Below are 20763 nucleotides of genomic sequence, written 5' to 3'. Positions count from 1 at the left end.
CCAATTGCAACCATACAATTGCAAATACGAATTGCAAGCATTCAGATTCCACATTGCAATCCAAATTGCATACAACCATACCAGATCATACTCAACCAATCTGCAAATAGTCACTGATAACTGCATTCTGCAAGTGAACTATTAGTTAGACCTCAGATATACCTCTCAAAGAGATCATAAAGTGCTTAAAAAACTTTACGTGAGCGTACAGATACTGAAGAGAGAAATATATCCACCATTTTATGTTGAATGACAAGATTGAACAGTTAAACCGCCATCTTATGCATACCGCCTTTTTGTGATACCTTTTTAACACGTGTTTTGTACATGGACTATCTGTTGCGGAGGTGGCAGTGTTATATATAAAGAAAAGTTGAAGTTAATAAAGAAGTTATTTCAAGCATTTGGTGTGCTCTTTAAACCTACTGTTTCCATAGAACGGCGCTAGAGGAATTGCAGAGTAATAGACAGTCTGGTTAGACTAAAAGGTCAGAGATATCAAAATTCTTCTAATGCCACAGCGCAAAAGGCACTTCATAGTGCTGCGCCTGCCACAGGTTGTGCCAAGACAGAAACGTATTAGCTATTCAAAGGATAGAGGATAAGTATCTGATCGGTTGCACCCAGATGATAGTGGGGGTCCTATATGAATGGAGTGGCAGGTTACAAATGTCTGCTGCCTCTCCATTCATTCTCTGTGGGGCTGGCAGAGATAGCTGAGTACTATAGGCAATGAATGGAGTGGCAGTGAACATGCCTGACCTGCCACTCCATTCATAGAGGAGCCCCGTTCTTGCAATCTCCAAAAACGTCTTAGTAGTTCATCTCAGACTTATCTCCGATCCTGTGGATAGGGGAAAGTTCTCTCTGGGCCAAACCCCTTTAAGCCATCTATGATGAATTTGATTCTCAATGGGGACCTCTGACATAGAACAAGCTTCTCTTTCATCCCACGAGTATATGGTCCTATGCAGTGACCTGGCGGTTCACTGCTTTAAGGGTTAAATTGTACTGTATGCAATGCTTTTCGTGATCAAGCAAAACTGCGAGAAGCACGAAAAGGCCTGGACACAGCCGCACAGCAGATCACAAAAAGGTTTGTGAAATCCAGCCTCCCATAAAAAAGATGATCTTTATTCACTTGCTATAAAATTCAGACATCAAACACAATAGAGACTACGCATTTCGGACCTCTGCATAACGGTCCTTCATCATGACATATAAAAATAAAATGAAACCCCTTCCCTATAAACATATACTCAACCACTACCAATCAGTAATTCCCGTCACATGCTTAGTGCCGGAGGGGAAACTACCCACACCTGAGAAAGACAGACCAAGTTAAAAAACATATCACCTATATTGAAGAATTAAGTCATGTTTTTCATTCAGACCATTAGGGGCACAGCTTCCGGATTTAAACATCTAAAAAATACTTCCCTGCTGAGAAGTTTTTGTTTGTGTTCCCCCCTCCTCTCATGGGAAAAACACTCTCTCAATACCCTGTACTGCAAACGCTGCCGTGTCTCCTTTATGAACAGTGGCGAAATGCCAGCTTACAGCTGAAACATTGCGTGTCCTGTAGTGGGGAATATCGGATAGGTGTTTCCGTACTCTAGCTTTTACCTGCTCGGTCGTACATCCTACATACTGTAGACGGCAAACCTCACAAGTAATTACATATATTGCAAAATCTGTGTTGCAGTTCAAATATTGCTGAATCACATGACTTGCTCCATTTGCCGTGGAAGCGACAGTCGGGCAGACGGTCATGTGATGACAGCAGATGCATCTATTGCTGCCACATTTGTAACTACCTTTATAGGAAAGCCATGTCTTTTTTGTTGTTGGACGATCATAAAATAGGCTGGGACTGATCTTCTGACCTACGAGCAACACATCTGACTCCTGCTGAGACTACTTTCCATTCTATAGTAAAAGGAAAAAAGACCGGCACTCGCGATGATGATGAATGTTGCGTTTATTCAGTCACATATTATAAGCATATAGTGACGCGTTTCAGCACAACACGTGCTTTCATCAGACTATACAATGCACCCCTATCACATCCCTTTTATACACAGAGGAAAGGAGGAGTAACAGAAAAAAAGAAAAAAAGAAAAAAAGAAGGAAATGACATCATGATATATAGCTCCGCCCACTTCAGGGCTGACACAGGTATAATAATGAAAGGTGCAATAAACCAAACAGATCAGTGTAAATACATTGATGAAACAATGAAACATTCAGGAATCAAGTCCGCTGAAAGAGACAAATAAAATATATGTTATTATAATATAAATTTTTATAATGGAAATAATATAATCAAGAGACTAGGTGAAACTAGAAATATTGTATTCGCGATTGAGCCCCCTTGGATCCAAAGTTTGTAACCGATGGATCCAATAGGCCTCACGCTTGAGAAGCAAACTATTCCTGTCGCCACCGCGACGAGGTAAAGATACACTCTCGATCACTTGAAACCGCAACTGCGATATCGCATGACGCTTCTCATGGAAATGATGTGGAAGGGGTAACAACAAGTTCTCAGTGCGGATAGTGGACTTATGTTTACTAAGCCTATCTTTAATGCGCATTGAGGTTTCCCCTACATAGACCAAACCGCAAGGACATTTCAAAATATAAATGACATTTTTGCTGTCGCATGTGAACATGCCTTTAATAGGAATTTGTTCTCCAGAATGAGGGTGGGTGAAGGTTGGACCTCTAATGACACTCGAACAGTTGTTACAATTTAAACAGGGAAATGTGCCCTGACGCGGAGTAGTCAGTGTGGTTTGTCTGACTATAGGTTTATTAGTGCCTATATCTGCTCTAATAATTTTGTCACGAATATTGTCAGCTCTTTTGAAACACATCATCGGAGAATTTTGAAATATCTCCATGTGAGGATATGATCTAGACATGATATGCCAATGCTTATTAATTATGCCCCTTATTCTCTGTGTCCAAGGATGGTACTTCACTATTAATGGGATACGTGGTGGTTTGGTGATCTTCTGTCCCTGCGGTTGATCTAACTTGTTCTTTTGAGATTGTAATAAATGTAGGGGATAGCCTCTATTAAGGAACTTTTTAGTCATCTCTTGCAACCTAATTTCACAGGTATCAGGATCAGTCACGATCCTTTTAACCCTTTGATACTGTGAAAAAGGAATCGCTTTCTTGATAGCTGGGGGATGGCTACTAGTGTAGGTAAGTAGACTATTTCGATCTGTATCCTTGATATATAAATCAGTATACACTGTACCATCATCCTTACGCTTTACCCATGTATCAAGAAAGGATATTTGTTGAAAATCGAAGTGTATGGTAAATTGAAGCTCGCTCCAAATGGAGTTAAGATGACTATTAAATTCCATGAGGGATCGAACGTCGCCTCGCCATACGCAAAACACGTCATCTATAAAACGACGCCAGAATATACAATGCTTTAAATATAGAGAATTAGAATAAACAAATTCACTTTCAAACGATGACATATAACTGTTTGCGTACGGCGGCGCGACGTTCGATCCCATCGCGGTCCCGCGGCGCTGTTGGAAAAACGTATCTTGAAATAAGAAGTAATTTTCTTCTAGCACTAATTTTAAAAGTGTCAGAAAAAAATCCTTCTGTGCTGGTGTATAATGACTGGTATTTAGTAATCTAGATGCTGCCTCTAAACCCTTTTCATGAGTAATGGAAGTATAGAGGCTGCATACGTCAAAAGTGACCAGTATGCAGTCTCCATCCAGGTGTAGGGGACGTATTTCACTCAAGAAGTGTCCTGTGTCTCGTAGGTAGGAAGGAGATAACATGGTCAAAGGTGTGAGTACTTTCTCCAGGAGAATGGCTGGGGGAGAGAGGATTGAATCGGAGGAGGCCACAATAGGGCGTCCCGGTGGTCTTGTCATGGACTTGTGAATTTTCGGAAGGGTGTAAAACACCGGTGTAATGGGATGCTGGTTTATCAAAAATTCACTTAATTTATTATCTATGATACCATCCTCTCTCGCCTCAGTCACTATCCTCTGTAATGCGCCTTTAATTGAAAAAACCGGATCCGATTGCAAAATCTTATATGTCTCATTATCTCTCAGTTGACCTAAGATCTCTGTGATGTAATACTCCCTATCCAGAATCACAAGGGCACCTCCCTTATCTGCTGGTTTGAATATAAGTGATTTGTCCTCTAATATACCATTCAGTGCATGTTTCTCTTCAACTGTTAAATTGTTACGTATCTGCAAAGAACCTTGTCTACATTGTTGCAATAGAGAATTAACATCTCGTTGGACTAAATTAGCAAAAGTTTCAACTGGATGGTATATTTTAGGAGGAACAAAATGACTTTTGACTCTCAATGAAAATTGTTGCAATGTTAATGAACCTGACGGCTCCTCAGAGCTAACATAACCGCCCCCTATGTCATCTACATCAACATTTTTAGCGAAATGTACTTTAAGACGTATATTACGGAAAAACCGCTGCAAATCAATGTCCAGAGAAAAGGTGTCCAGCGTCCCTGTGGGGCTAAAGGACAGTCCCTTCTTTAATAAATTCAATTGCGCAGGACTCACAGTTTTACTTGAAAGATTAACAACTAAGTTCTCGGCAGTACCTGCGATCTCGTCAGTCTCGGTGCGTCTGCTTCTCCTATGATGGCGGCCGGCTCTCCTGGTATTGCTCTTCTTTTGCCGCGGCGTTTGCCTAAAAAATGAATTGACGTTGCTCCCGAGGTGTCGCTGCCTGTGCTGGAGGTTGCAGATCCCGTTCTGCGATCTCTTGTGAAGAAAGGGATAGCTGTCCCGGACTGGCACCGCGTCCATCCAGCAGTGCCGACCCTTCTCTACACAAGATACTTTCCATTCTATATCATAATTAAGTACAGGTAGATGCCGTTGAATAATTCTACAGATCTCTGTATATATTCTTCACTGTACCCTGTGACAAAAATGATAGGTTTTTCTTTTTCCATATTTATGCTATTAGTTTTTTTTAATTGTTATTTTTCTTTCCCCTCTTTTTTTCTTTGACAGATCTATCCTTAAAAGGGAATCTGTCACCTCCAAAACCCTCCCAAGCCGCCAGCAGTACCTGACAGTAGCCAGCAGCGTGTTTCCGATGATAATTCTCTTCCTGAAGGGCTATGCGGTTAAAGCTCAGAAAATGTTCTTTTATCCCCTGCCCGGCGCGCTTCTCCACACATGCTTGAAGTCACAGAGGCAGCGGCCTCCTTGCTTCAAATCATGGTAACCCACGCCCCCTTCCCTGCCCCATCGCTGAGACTGACAGCCGGCAGTTCGGCTGGCTTTGCGGAACTCTCTGCATAAGCGCCGTCAGTCACAGCGAAGGGGCAGGGAAGGGGGCGTGGCTTATCTTGACTTCAAGCATGTGTGATGAAGCGCGACGGCAGGGGTTAAAAGAACGTTTTCTGAGCTTTAGCCGCATCGGCCTTCAGAAAGAATATTATCGTCGGAAACATGCTGCTGGCTACTGTCAGGTACTGCTGGCGGCTTGGGATGTTTTTTTGGAGGTGACAGATTCCCTTTAATATTATGAAGAAACACTAATTCCTTTCTATCCCGGGATAGTGCCTACTTTCTATGCATGGCAATTGATTTTTTGCTAACACATAATTTTTTTATGTTTAATGGAGGTTTTTTATCTCTGGAGTTTCCATGAGGCCAAATTCTCACCATTAATTGCCAACATTTTTATGGCATGGTGGGAGAATTTTTTTTAATTTTAAGAGAATAATCCATTGTATTAATGTATAAAATGGTATGGTCGCTACATTGATGATATGCTAATAGTGTGGCAGTGGAAAACATATCATTAGTGTTGAGCGAACTTGTGTTTTAAGTTCGGCGTCTAAAGTTCGAGTTCAGGTTATCGAAGTATCCCATTATGGATTCTAAATTCCGTTATGGTCCATGGTAGCGGAATCCATAACGGGATACTTTCGATAACCCGAACCCGAACTTTAGACGCCGAACTTAAAACACAAGTTCGCTCAACACCACATATCATCCTTTGCAGAATTCCTAAATCAGGGGATTGCGTCCCAAAAATTCAGTGTACAACGTGACCTTAGGCTGATTGTATTTTTGGATTTATACTTACAGGCTGATTGTATATCAACATCTACTTTTAGAAAAGAGGCTGAGGGTAACACCACTCTTCTGGCCACCTCGTGTCACCCATTACACGTGATAAAAAATATACCTAGGGGGGAAATGTCCATAGCTAGATGCAATTTCTCCAATACACCCAGTAAGCAGGAAAAAAAATAAAAATCACAACTAGATTACAGGCGAGACAATACACATTGATGTCTATAGAGAGTGCCAAACAGTAGGCACTATCCCGGGAAAGAAAGGAATTAGTGTTCTCTCATAATATTAAGGATAGATTTGTCAAACTAAAAAAGAGGGGAAAGAAAAATAACAATAAAAAAAACTAATAGCATAAATATGGAAAAAGAAAAACCTACCATTTTTGTCACAGGGTACAGCGAGGAATATACAGAGATCTGTAGAATTATTCAACGGCATCTACCTGTACTTACTTATAATAAAGAATGGAAAGAAGTAATCTCAGCAGGAGTCAGATGTGTTGCTCGTAGGTCAGAAGATCAGTCCCAGCCTATTTTATGATCGTCCAACAACAAAAAAGACATGGCTTTACTATAAAGGTAGAAACAAATGTGGCAGCAATAGATGCATCTGCTGTCATCACATGACCGTCTGCCCGACTGTCGCTTCCACGGCAAATGGAGCAAGTCACGTGATTTAGCAATATTTGAACTGCAACACAGATTTTGCAATATATGTAATTACTTGTAAGGTTTGCCGTCTACAGTATGTAGGATGTACGACCAAGCAGGTAAAAGCTAGAGTACGGAAACACCTATCCGATATTCCCCACTACAGGACACGCAATGTTTCAGCTGTAAGCTGGCATTTCGCCACTGTTCATAAAGGAGACACGGCAGCGTTTGCAGTACAGGGTATTGAGAGAGTGTTTTTCCCATTAGAGGAGGGGGGAACACAAACAAAAACTTCTCAGCAGGGAAGTATTTTGGATGTTTAAATCCGGAAGCGGTGCCCCTAATGGTCTGAATGAAAAACAGGACTTAATTCTTCAATATAGGTGATATGTTTTTTAACTTGGTCTGTCTTTCCCAGGTGTGGGTAGTTTCCCCTCCGGCACTAAGCATGTGATGGGAATTACTGATTGGTAGTGGTTGAGCATATGTTTATAGGGAAGGGGTTTCATTTTATTTTTATATGTCATGATGAAGGACAGTTATGCAGAGGTCCGAAACGCGCAATATTGTGTTTGATATCTAGATTTTATCGCAAGTAAATAAAGATCATCTTTTTGATGGGAAGCTGGATTTCACAACCTTTTTGTGATCTGTATGCAATGCTTGTATCCCAAAAGCTAAGTACTGTACGTAGATTTGAAGATTAAGGCTCGGGCCTCTTAGAGATAGGTGCTGGGTGTGGGCTGCTCTAACCTTTGAGGGCTAGGAGTTGTGGCTAGTGGGGAGCCAGCATACAATGTGTGAGCAGCTACAGTGAGAAGCAGCCATCAGGGATACACTGACCCTGTGAGCAACGCCAGAAAAATAGCAGCCAAATAGCAGTGCTGGCCTCTGAAAGAAGAAGCATTGAATTTTACAGAAGGTTGAGGGCCATTACTAAGGCACAGTGCATGGACAGAATGTCAGTGCTAAGTAAAGCATGTATTTAAGGCTGTGGACTTCACTCCATTTGGTCGAGGAGAACCCTTCATTGCCCTACTGTATTTCTGAGACAGACTGACCATCTATTAAAGACTATACTCCACAGTTGGGAGATTTTTTTGTGATTGAGACTTTGCACCCCTTGGCCAATTCTCAAAGTCTGCTTGGATTAATTAGGTCGAGACTTCATGAGGCATTTATGGTATGGCCTAAACCACCGTAAACAACCTTGGAAAAAACTGTGTCTCTGGAGAGACTGCACTCACTGATGAGAGTGCCTATGTGTATCGTCTGCATTGCTTCTGTAAAGTGAGGTGGACTTGTTACCCCCCAAATCCCACCTCTTCATTGCCTTACACCACCGCTCTCTGTATCGTCCCATCATCATAATTCCTCCCCAGTACCCAGAGGGGGCCCTACCTTGCACCCCAAAACCCACCGACCTCAAGGGCACCCCGCCTACCACTAGTCAGGAGACCCCAAACCAAGGTGTGCTCCCAGATAATGAAAGGGTGCACCCCTCCCTATGGAGCGCCAGTGTGAGGACTGCTACCGTGGCTACCATTCCTACCCTCGCCACCTACACCACTCCTCTCCTCCCCGGGTTGCTGCACCTATTTCTCCCAATCTCCAACCTTGATATAGAATACAATCAAGCCCTTCATAAAGGAAAATAGCAGATGATTTTTAAGCCACTTGAGCTTCCCTGTGATCCAGCTATTTCGTACTTTCTAGCAATAAGCTCCCTCTTTCCCGTAGTAAGTCGCCGTACATCTCCGGCATCTTAAGCGTATGGCTTCCCATGGTTTCATAATTCAGATCTACAGCAAAGACTTTAATCTTAACACAAAAAAGACCAAGCGCGAACACAAAGTAATTGCTGCTCATGTCTCCTGCTTTTCATGAAGGTGCAGGAAAGAAGAGGGAGCCTGGATATGCATTTGATGTAGAGTGCCTGCAGTAAAGTAATATATCATTGCTTACTTGAAAGACTTGAAATGAAGCGCGGGGCTTGTCTAGTATTAAAAAAACGGCGTGTTGCATATAATGGAAATAAAACAAACTGCAAGCTAAATACCCCCCAGGTTTAATTGGTTTCTTGTGACTCTCTCTTTCGCATTCATTCAGCAAGATCGGACAGGCTGTATACATATATATTAGATTACGCTTTAGCATGCTCAAGCATATTGTCTTCATGCTCACTGGAGCGAGCCATTGATTAGGAGCGAGTGCGCTGGAGAACCACCCACAATGAACCGCAGAAAGGACTATTCACATCCTAGCAGAAAGAAATGCATAATGGCTTATCAGATTGGGCTCGGCAAGGTCTTTATTTTCCAAACTGAAAAATTCCCATCTCCAGACAGTGGTGAAATCACAAGAGTTTAGCCCAAGCCTCTATACTCAGGAAAATAGTTATGTCTCCAGAAGTATCCCTAGTCGTGCACAGTCTCTGATGTTAGGAGGTATAAACTTTCAGTTGTGACTGATGTAGGCTATGTTCACACAGGAGTCACGGCTTCCATTTATAATGAAAGCTATTACACTGTGCAGTGCTCATTATTTGACCGATCAGTAAGGCACGTGACGTGACAAATCCAACTGATTTATAATGGTCTGTGTTGAGGCCCCATCAGTCATTTTGATAATAAAAAATAGCGCCGCATGCCACACTATTCTTGCCAAAGTGAAGTAACACCTGACAAAAACTACATTGCAGTGTGAAATGAGCCTTAAAAAATATTCACAACCACTTTTCTTCTTTGAAAATGATGTGCTAATTTGTTTCTTAGTGCATATTTACAGTGGCCAGAGCTCCATTTTTCAGAAGAGTTAAAAATCATATGCATAGATAAAAGAGTTAAGGAATAACATTCTGGTTGCCTGCAGTCGCCACTAGGGGGAGCTACAGTTAGGACTCTATAATGAGACAAGGTGCAGTAAACTCCTGATCTCCCTCTAGTGGTGGCTGCAGGCAGTGTTGGACTGAGGTGCTTAGGGCACACCAATGAAATTCATTCTGGCGGCCGACTGTAAAGCTACAATTGTACAGGGGGTGTGCCAATTGTACAGGGGGTGGGGCACTAGGGGCTCACCTTGCACAGGGGCCCATCGGGGATTCACCTGTTCCCCTGTGGGCCAGTCCTAAGCCTGGCTGCAGGCCCCATGGCAGCCACATGGTCTGCCTCTATGGTATTCATGCCCTTGAGTGTTACACAGTACTTTAAGGACCTCGCAGGCCACTATAAATAGGCGAGGCTGGTGCAGATCTAGTATAGAGCTCCATGAGCTTCGGGATACACCGCTGAAGATGCTTTTGCACATTAGACAGACCCCAAGATCTTCAAGATATTTCATTACTTTTAGCCTTAGTGCTTTAGATGTGTCTGCAACTGTAAGGCTGAGTTCACACTTCAGTTATTTGGTCAGTTATTTCCATCAGTTGTGAGCCAGGAGTGAAGCCTACTCAGAGATAAGGTGTAATGGAAAGATTTGCACCTATTCTGTGTTTTGGCTCACAATAACTGATGGAAATAACTGACCAAATAACTGAAGTGTGAACTCAGCCTTACTAAGAAAATATAGCAGAGCAAGAAAAACTAAGATACTAACAAAAAGGACTTCCACTTAATCAGTCGGTTAATAAGCTGGGTGATTTGAAAGGTCAGGACAAGTGGAGATCCCGTCTGAGTCTGTGAAGTATACTTAATCCCACGGGCTATAAAATGCAAATAACCAAAAACCATAAAGCTTATGATTTAGACAAAAGTCTTTAGACTAGCATTACTTAACCAGCCACAAAGCTATGTCATATCAATTAAGGGAAGGATAACAGATACACAGATTTAATGAAGTATTCCAGCTGAGGCAATGAAAAAATACTAAACAGCGCCTTCCAAAGCAAGCAAATTAACCCATCCATCCCATAAATTAATGCTAACAATGTTCTTTTTGCAGCCACTCAATTTTACCTCGCGCAACAGGGTTGTGCCACATGCCCTTACCTAACATTGCTAAAAGAGTACTGACTCTGAGATGACCTGATCATTCACAGTCATGAGGAGTACTGGACGACCTTAAGGGTATGCTTACACGTGACTGAAAACACAGCAGAAAAAAATACAACAAACCCACATGTATTACAGTGCTTTGAAAAAGAATTCTTCTCCCTTGAATTTTTCCACATTTTTTCATGTTATACCCACAAACTTAAATGTATTTTATTGGGGTTTTATGTGATAGACCAACATAAAGTAGCATGTGTAAAGTGAAAAAAAATATGATACATTGTTTTCAAAAACACCTGAAAAGTCTGGCGTGCATTTGTTTTCGGCCCCCTGTACTCTGATATCTCTAAATAAAATCCAGTGTGACCAACTGCCTTCATAATTCACCTAATTAGTAAATAGAGTCTCCATATGTGTAATTTATTCTCAGTATAACTACAGCTGTTCCGTGAAGGCCTCAGAGGTTTGTTACAGAATATTAGTGATCAAACAGCATCATAAAAACCAAGGAACACACCGGACAGGTCAGGGATAAAATTGTGGATAAGTGTAAAGCAAGGTTAGGTTCTAAAAAATATCCCAAGCTCTGAACATCTCACAGAGCACTGTTCAATCCATCATCCGAAAATGGAAGGAGTATGGCCCAACTGCAAACCTACCAAGACATGGCCGTCCACCTAAACTGACAGGCCAGGTAAAGTAAGTTGTTGTCCTGCTGGAAAATGAACCTTTGTCCAAGTTTCAGTACATTTAAGTTTGTGGGTGTAACGTGAAAGAAGGTGGAAAAGTTCAAGGGATATATTCACAATTATTTCAAAAGCTATTTAATGGGCTACATGGGCTATTCCCTCATTCATTCAAAATCAATTAAGCAGGTACAAGGTCTGGAGTTGATAAAACCCCTTTCGCAAGAGCAAATACAGAGAGTTCACCACAAGGTGCAAACCGTTAATCAGCCTCAAAAATAGAAAGGCCAGATTAGAATTTGGCAAAAAAGATTTAAAGAAGCCAGCCTAATTCTGGAACAGCATTCTTTAGACAGATGAAACTAAGATCAACCTGTACCAGAATGATGGGAAGAAGAAAGTATGGAGAAGGTTCAGAATGGCTCATGATCCAAAGCACACCACATCCTCTGGTGGAGGCAGTGTGATGGCTTGGGCAGGCATGGCTTCCAATGGCAATGGGTCACTAGTGTTTATTAATGATGTGACTGAAGACAGAAGCAGACGGATGAATTCTAAAGATCCAACCAAATTCCGCAAGGTTGATTAGATGGAGTTTCACAGTACAGATGGACAATGACCAAAAACATACTGCGAAAGGAACCCAAGATTTTTTAAGACAAAGAAGTGGAATATTCTGCCAAGAATAAGGCCAAGTCAATCAACAGATCTCAACTCAAACAAGCTTGCATTTCCCTTGCTCAAGACAACATTTTATGCAGAAAGACCTACAAACAAGCAACAACTGAAGACAGCTGCAGTAAAGGCCTGGCAAAGCATCACAAAGGAGGAAGCCCAGCAATTGGTGATGTCCATGGGTTCCAGGCTTCAGGCAGTCATTGCCTGAAGGATTCTCTGCAATGTATTAAAAATGGACATTTTATTTATTTAATTTGTCCTAAACGTTTCACAGGATATAATTTTGTTTAACCCCTTGAATTAAATCTGAAAACCTACACTTCAATTGTATGTCTGTTGTTTCATTTCAACTCCAATCTGGTGGCATGCAGAGCCCAAATCATGAAGATTGTGTCACTGTCCAAATATTTCTGGACCCAACTGTACAGTACAGACCAAAAGTTTGGACACACCTTCTCATTCAAAGAGTTTTCTTTATGTTCATGACTATGAAGGCATCAAAACTATGAATTAACATATGTGGCATTATATACATAACAAACAAGTGTGAAACAACGGAAAATATGTCATATTCTAGGTTCTTCAAAGTAGCCACCTTTTGCTTTGATTACTGCTTTGCACATTTTTGGCATTCTTGATGAACACTCTTGGCATTCTCTTGATGAACTTCAAGAGGTAGTCACCTGAAATGGTTTTCACTTGACAGGTGTGCCCTGTCAGGTTTAATAAGTGGGATTTCTTGCCTTATAAATGGGGTTGGGACCATCAGTTGCGTTGAGGAGAAGTCAGGTGGATACACAGCTGATAGTCCTACTGAATAGACTGTTAGAATTTGTATTATGGCAAGAAAGTAAAGAAAAACTAGTGGCCATCATTACTTTAAGAAATGAAGGTCAGTCAGTCAGCCGAAAAATTGGGAAAACTTTGAAAGTAAGGGCTATTTGACCATGAAGGAGAGTGATGGGGTGCTGCGCCAGATGACCTGGCCTCCACAGTCACCGGACCTGAACCCAATCGAGATGGTGAAGGCAAAAGGGCCAACAAGTGCTAAGCATCTCTGGGAACTCCTTCAAGACTGTTGGAAGTCCATTTCAGGTGACTACTTCTTGAAGCTCATCAAGAGAATGCCAAGAGTATGTAAAGCAGTAATCAAAGCAAAAGGTGGCTACTTTGAAGAACCTAGAATATGACATATTTTCCGTTGTTTCACACTTGTTTGTTATGTATATAATGCCACATATGTTAATTCATAGTTTTGATGCCTTCATAGTCATGAACATAAAGAAAACTCTTTGAATGAGAAGGTGTGTCCAAACTTTTGGTCTGTACTGTATGTTGCTGCTATATAAACAACAGGAAATCTCTAATATAAGCTACAGTTTTTGAGGATCTGCGTGCAAGAAGAGACATTCGACCAGATCTTTGTATTGAATCTATCAAAACGATTATTTACCGAGCATTTCATTTTCTCCATTTGTGGAAATAAGCTGCTCCGTTCCGACCTTCCATGAGCACTGAAATTATTTTAAGTATAGCTTTAAACCACATGTAAAAACAAACGTCTGCAAGAACAGGACTTGTTACATAGTGCAAAGCCCAAATGCTACACAAACAAGGAAGGAACAAGGTTTCCAGACCAGAGGAGGGTTGCCAAAGTATGAAAGAAAAAAACCTGTTCATGAAAGGCTTTAATTACCAAAAGCAGTCATAAAAATGCCTCTAAATGCCATGATATACAGTGTATTATGTTTTCAGAATTTTGTAACATTCAGCTGTCAAAAAGAATGGACTGTCCTCGGAGAGGGAGAAAGACACTCTTTCTAGCCTCTCGCTGCCTTTTCTAATTGATGAAAGGTTCTGGATGAGCCCCTTACCCCATCTTTTTAAAGGTATGCTAGTTTTTCAAGATCTCTGCTTGCAGTAAATTCAATGGGCTAGATTTATCATATCCAGTGGTGTACGCTGGGCTATGATAACCAGGCATGCAGCCGGTTACTGCACCTAATTTTATGACAAGGCATACACCTGGTCATAAACTAGGCGCAGTATCTGGCAGTCCGTAAACCTGAACTGAAATTTATGCCAGCTCCTGACTGATGTAGATTTCAGTGTTCTTCTAAGCTAGAAAACTGGTGTAGAAGATGATAAATATGGTGGGACCTCCAGCCCTGCCTCCTCCCACCCTTACTGCACCCCATTTTTGGAAAAGTAGTGAGGCCGGCGGAGAAACAGCACACGCGCAAACATTTTTGCGCAAGTGCCATGGAAAAAGTCGCAAACACCCAGCTTACACGCACACTAAGCTTATTGTACTTCTTTGATCTCCTTTCTGATCTCCTTTGATGCCTGGCAGTCTGTATTGTAATTCTAAGATGCTGGAATGGAGGAGACAGGGCAAAGGTTTTCGCACATCCCTCGCTGTCAGAAAGGAGATCACTAATCTTTTAACGCCAAAAGTAGTAGTAGCTCACCATATAGTCAAAAAAGGGAAACTGTGGAGGAAAATGCAGACTGACGGCTGCAAGCCTTACAGTGTTCTCACAGCACATGTCTGTATAGAAAGACTGCAGTGCTTTACCTGAGATTATATGCCACCCTTAGCACTACGTACAGTGATGGTGGTAGAGTGTAGGGGTGGATCCTGTAAGAAACAGCCCAATGATGTCCAAAGTTTAATTTGTGGCTGCGGCCACGGTCAGTGAGGTGACAGGAGGGGGTCCTAACAGTGGCTGGTGTGTGCCTGGAGCCACGGGACGTGGGCCTGCCTAAAAGAGGGCCAACCCTAGGGAGAGTGGAAAGAAAGGGGTGGGAAAAGGGGGGGACGAACAATGAAGCGAGCGCGGCAATGAGAGCTGGAAGCAGGGGGTTTAAGAAGGGGACCTGGCCCCTCCCACAATTACAGGCTGAATGCAGCCTTAACTATTTGTGTCCGCGGCCACGGTCAGTGAGGTGACAGGAGGGGGTCCTAACAGTGGCTGGTGTGTGCCTGGAGCCACGGGACGTGGGCCTGCCTAAAAGAGGGCCAAAAGACCCCGGGTAGGAAAGGTGCTGTTTAATGCGTGTGGAACAGATTACAAAACCAAAGAACGGAATACCTGGCGGGTTTCAGTCAGCGGATCCGGAATGTACCGGGAAAAAACAGGCAGATCTCCACCTACCCATGTGGCGAATGACGTGCGGAGGTGTCCCGTGCTTGGAAGCGGCGGAGGCCGCTCCGATGCGGAAGGAATGACCCGATATAGTTTTGGGGTCCACCCCTAACCCAGCGACCAGGGAACGGATGTATGAGACAAACTGTGGCGTGGATAGGGGTTTCCCTTGGCACGGGAGCAAAGGAGCCTCTGGATCCGGAGAAGGCGTGGAATCAAGGAGACCTCGGAGTACCACCACCGGGCACCAGGCGTTTTCGGACTTGAAGAAGCGGATCTGTATGGGAGGACCGGTTTGCGACGTCTTGGTGGACGGAAGGCTTAACACCAGATGGTCCTGATTCCAGGACAGCTGTTTTTTCTTCAGGAAGATCGTCTTCTGGGAAGAGACTGAGAATTCTCCTGGGCGCAGGAAGCCGTAGAAGCTCAGGTACATCGCGGCCTTGATGACCAGGCTAACGGAAGGGCCAAAAGGGTTGCCATCTAGGGATGCGGATAGTTGCCTGAAAAGTTCGCCGGAGACCGGCCGACGGGAAGGATTTGAGTCCTTGCTGCTTTTTTCAATGCCCCTGAGAGTGGCCTTGACGGCTTGGGATGTGAAAGCTGGGCGAACTTCAGGATTCTGTAGAACCAAGAAATGTTGAGCCCCGGCCAGATACAAACGGATGGTGCTGGGTGCCAGCTTGAGATTGACATGGCAATGGGCCATGAAAGCCATGATGTATGACACGAAGGCTGTATCTTGCTGAGGATGATCTTTGGAAAATTTTTGGAACAGGTTCCAACCTGTGTTATAATTGCGGGCCGTGTTGACCGAGAGGGACCGGTGCATGAGGTCCTTGGCGGTAGCCAGCAGGGACCTCAATCCAACATCAGGTCGTAGAAACCGGGAATCCGGGCCCCGGTCTGGTCTGCTTCGGGACACACCTGAAAGAAGGTTTGAAAGTTGAACCTGGATAAGGCATCGGCCGCCGTGTTGCTGGCACCTGGGATATGGGCACAAGTGAAATGAAAATTATTGACCATGGCCAGCCAGACCAGTTTGCGCAACAAGGACATGACCCTGGCAGATTTGGCTCGGCCTTTGGAAATGATATCCACCAGGTCCTGACTGTCAGTGATGAACATGACGCTGGAATTGGCCCAGAGGTGACCCCAGACAGATGCGGCTGCCACGATGGGGTAACATTCCAGAAATGGGGATGAACTGAGGGACTGTGGGTCAGCACTGACCTGAGGAGGCCATGGCCCAGCCAACCACTGGGATCCGCAGATGGCCGCGAAACCCTGGGATGCCGCGGCATCAGAGAACACCCTGGCGGATGACTGGGACCATGGGGGCACGAACAGGCTGACCCTGTTCCAGGTGGAAAGGAAGCTGTCCCACATGCGCAAATCTGCCATGGCAGCCCTGTCCAGGTGGATGATGCTGCTGGGTTCGGAGGCCGCCGGAAGGAGTGAGAGCAGGCGGGAGATGAAGGCCCTGCCCTGGGGCATCACCCTCAAGGCAAAGTTCAGCCGGCCCAGGATGGACTGGAGCTCGACCTTGGTTACCTGGGACGAGGTGATGGCCCCTGCCACGACTTCCCGGATCTGGGACAGCTTTGCCTCTGGAAGCCTGGCCTCCATCCGGTCGGAGTCCAGGACAATGCCCAGGAAGGTGATGGACGTAACTGGCCCCGAGGTTTTCCCCTGCGAGATGGGAATGCAAAGGGCGGAAAAAAGCTCCAGGAGGGAGTGCAGCCCGGCTGGCTGACATAGCGGTGGTTCTATAAGGAGGAAGTCGTCCAGGTAGTGGATGACCGCTGGGGTGCTGCCGTGGTGGAGCAGGATCCAATGTAAGGCCTGCGCCAGCTGGTCAAATAACCACGGGCTGCTTTTGGAGCCGAAGGTCAACCGGTTGGCAAAGTAGAACCTGCCCTCCCACTGGATACCATAAAACTGCCATAGGTGTGGGGCGATGGGCAGCAGTTTAAAAGCGTCCGCTATGTCGGCTTTGGACAGCCAGGCGCCTTTCCCAGCGCTGAGGATGAGGGCGATGGCCTCGTCAATGGAGGCATATGACATAGTAAACTCCTCAGAAGGAATCAGTGAGTTGATGCTGGGGATGACAGAACCATGGGGGGCGGAGAGGTCGTAAATTAAACATTTTTTATTCGAGTCCTTCTTGGACACAATGCCTATGGGGCTGATCCGCCAGCGAGAGAAAGGAACTTGGCTGAAAGGGCCCAGGAGGAACCCCTTCTCTACCTCCGAGTTCAGGAGTTCCCGAACAGCGGCAGGATCTGCTCTGGCCGACTGCAGATTGTCGCACTCCCAGTTGGAATGGGGGAGTGCCACCAACCCTGTGTCGAAGCCAAAGCAGAGGCCCGTGATCAGGAAATCCGCAAAACCCGGCACCGGATGCTCCCGTAACAGGAGGGCCAGGAGGTCAATATTGCAGTCGGCCAGTCATAGGCGCTTGGACGCCTTCTTGGGACATGTGGACCTGGGATGAGCCCTGAAGCAGATGGAGCAGATGTGCAGGGCCCTGCACCCGCCTGAACAGACATGACCCGAAGTTGAAATTGTTGCACACTTGACTGTTGCCAAGGTACACGATGGGTCTGCCCAGTTTATCGGTGGAGGAGGGGCTGCGGGATACCCCGGAGGGGCCTGGGATGACCCTGTCTGGCTGGGCCGTAGCAGTTTGGGGACACCACTCGGTGGCATGAAATATCGACTGGCAAGTCGAACATGCGGGGGCCCGGAGACCGGCGAAGTGCCGGCAGAACAATTCCATGTCCAGGGTGGCCCAACTGACAGAAAACTGAAACTGGGTCAGCGCGGCGGCGGCCTTGGCTGAAAAGGAGCGGTGGTAGTCATAAAAAGCTGTGCCGCCGTACTTGTGCCCCAGATCAGTGACCCTGTATAGGTATGTGTCCAGCTCCTCCCGGCGAGCTGGGTAGGCGGAGCAGATCACATCCCTATACAGGCTGAAGGCCAAGACAAACTCAGGCACCGTGAGTTTGCGATTGAGGCGGCCATCTTTGGCCCGAAGGACCACCGAGATCTCCCCGCAGTCAAAGGTCTTATTATCAGCCGCATCGTGGGACGCAATCAGGATGGACGCGAGATTCACGTCCTTGCCCGCCAAGATGTCCTTCCTGATGTTGTCCGGCACGAAGTGTGCCGGAGCCACCACGGGAGCGGCAGGGGTCGTACCTGGAGCTGGTAGCTGATACAGAGGGGGATCGATGAGAGGGACCACCGCCTGGGATGGAGCCGGCGCCCTGGCCTCCAAGTCCACCACCCTGGACCTGATGTCGGCCACGGACGAGACCAGCGAATCCATTGAGGCCTGCAATTGCACCAAGGACTGCTGGATGGACGGGGTCGGATCTTCTCTCTCAGGAGGACCGGATTCCGTCATCAACAGCCTGTACAGCTCCGCCTTTCTGGCTGAGGCTGGGTGCCTGATGCCCCTTCTGCTTAACTCTGCCACCAGCCTCGGTACGGTCCATCTTCGGAGGGACTCGGGCCCGTCTTGGCCAGAGACCGAAGTACCCGGGAGGGACAACGCGTCTTCCATATCTGAGACCTGAGACATGGCTCCGCAGCTGGTCGAGACTTAAAGCGAGACCTGGAATTAGAGACAACAATATGGCAGCTGGAACGGACATGGGGACCGTGTACCGCGGCTGCTGCGGCTGTGGGTGAATGTATGGATGACGTACCTGAGAGCTGGGATTCAACACCCTTGCCTTACCGTCTAAGGATCAACGAGAACGACCCGGCTGGCCCTGAGGACTGGAAAAGTTAGGAGCGACGTGAGAAAATAGCGGAGTGGACCCGGAAAACAATGCAGATGTGGACGGACACGCCACTGTGCTAGCTCAAGGACGGAAACAGCGGGGTGAGGAAGAAACACTGAACGAAGAACAGAGGAATGTCGGGAGAGCCCGGAGACGGAGTTGAAGACTGCGGTGAGAAGGAGGCCTGAAGGTACCGGGGTGGGTGGCGAGGAGTAACCTGAAGGTTTCAGGATGGGAAGGCCAGCAGGGTTGCCTGGGTGCCGCCAGGTACGTGGAACTGGAAGACACCTGACGTGTTGGTTGCGACCGTCACGGGGGCTGTGTGCAGTGGGCAGAAGCAACCCAGAACGAGACCCTGGTGCTGTTGGCAACGGGGGACAGAGGAGACCCCTGGGCCCCGGGGTACCTGGCCAGAGAAGACCCCTAAACGTTTCAGGCTAGATGGACAGAGAAGACACCTGCACGCTTCAGGAACCTGGACAGAGAAGACACCTGAACGCCTCAGGCTAGGGTGGACAGAGAAGACACCTGAACGCTTCAGGGTACCTGGAAAGAGAAGACACCTGAACGCCTCAGGCTAATATGGACAGAGAAGACACCTGAACGTTTCAGGCTAGATGGACAGAGAAGACACCTGAACGCTTCAGGCTAGGGTGGACAGAGAAGACACCTGAGCGCTTCAGGGTAATTGGACAGAGAAGACACCTGAACGTTTCAGGCTAGGGTGGACAGAGAAGACACCTGAACGCTAAAGGATAATTGGACAGAGAAGACACCTGAACGCTTCAGGGTACCTGGACAGAGAAGACACCTGAACGTTTCAGGCTAGGGTGGACAGAGAAGACACCTGAACGCTTCAGGGTACCTGGACAGAGAAGACGCCTGAACGCCTCAGGCTGAGATGGACAGAGGGGACACCTGAACGTTCCAGGTTGAGTAGGAGATGCCGAACGGAGGAACTGCCGCATTAACTTACCTGAAAAACCCTCGAACTAACGAAATCCCGCGAGTGGTTGGTAGCAACCTTCTGCAACCTGTGAGAAAGATAAATACCTAAACCTGATGTCAGATTGTTGCGACAAGACACGGCGGGGACCACGCACGCTACTGGCACCTGACGATGACGCCTACCGGAAGTGACGTGAGTCACAAGACGAACAATGAAGCGAGCGCGGCAATGAGAGCTGGAAGCAGGGGGTTTAGGAAGGGGACCTGGCCCCTCCCACAATTACAGGTTGCATGCAGCCTTAACTATTAGTCTGTGTAAACTGTTGTAAAGTTAAATGTAAATGTGTTTCTATGCTTTTGGTCCTTTAAGACAGCAGCTATTGTAATATATGCTGGAGTGACATGCCCCCAATGATGATGTCAACCTGCCTGTTTTGCAGTATGTGAGAAGAGAAGCAGACAGTGAAAAAACAGGAAGCAGCAGCCATCTTGGCAAGAGAGTGTGTGGAGATACTGGAGAACTTTACTGTGCAGCCAAGCTGTATGGAGAGGTGGATGGAGTGTAAAGAGCCACGCTGAAGCAACTTTCCTCAATGGCTAATCAGTGAAACCGACAGGCTATAGTTGAAGAACGTGTGGAGAAGTTGAACTGGGGTCCCAAGCTGAACTTTCACACAGGGGCCCCCTGACCAGAGGTGGACTGAGAACTTAAAGTGGCCCTGGAAAAAATACTAAAAGCGGACC

General features: G+C 45.9%; 1 protein-coding gene and 1 long non-coding RNA gene across 2 annotated transcripts in view; both read right to left on the bottom strand.

The window, feature by feature from the left end:
* The window catches only part of ADAM12 (ADAM metallopeptidase domain 12), a 676627-nt gene that overhangs the window by 465245 nt on the left and 190619 nt on the right, over positions 1–20763 (bottom strand). The window lies entirely within an intron of this gene.
* On the bottom strand, positions 1964–4810 carry LOC122941398. The gene is made up of 2 exons (XR_006390445.1): positions 4625–4810; positions 1964–2262 (listed from the first exon to the last, which is right to left on the bottom strand). It is a non-coding gene; the product is annotated as an uncharacterized LOC122941398 (long non-coding RNA).

The sequence above is a fragment of the Bufo gargarizans genome, chromosome 6, assembly GCF_014858855.1.
Source record: "Bufo gargarizans isolate SCDJY-AF-19 chromosome 6, ASM1485885v1, whole genome shotgun sequence".
Classification (NCBI taxonomy): Eukaryota; Metazoa; Chordata; class Amphibia; order Anura; family Bufonidae; genus Bufo; species Bufo gargarizans.
This window is presented reverse-complemented; position numbering and strand designations above follow the sequence as displayed.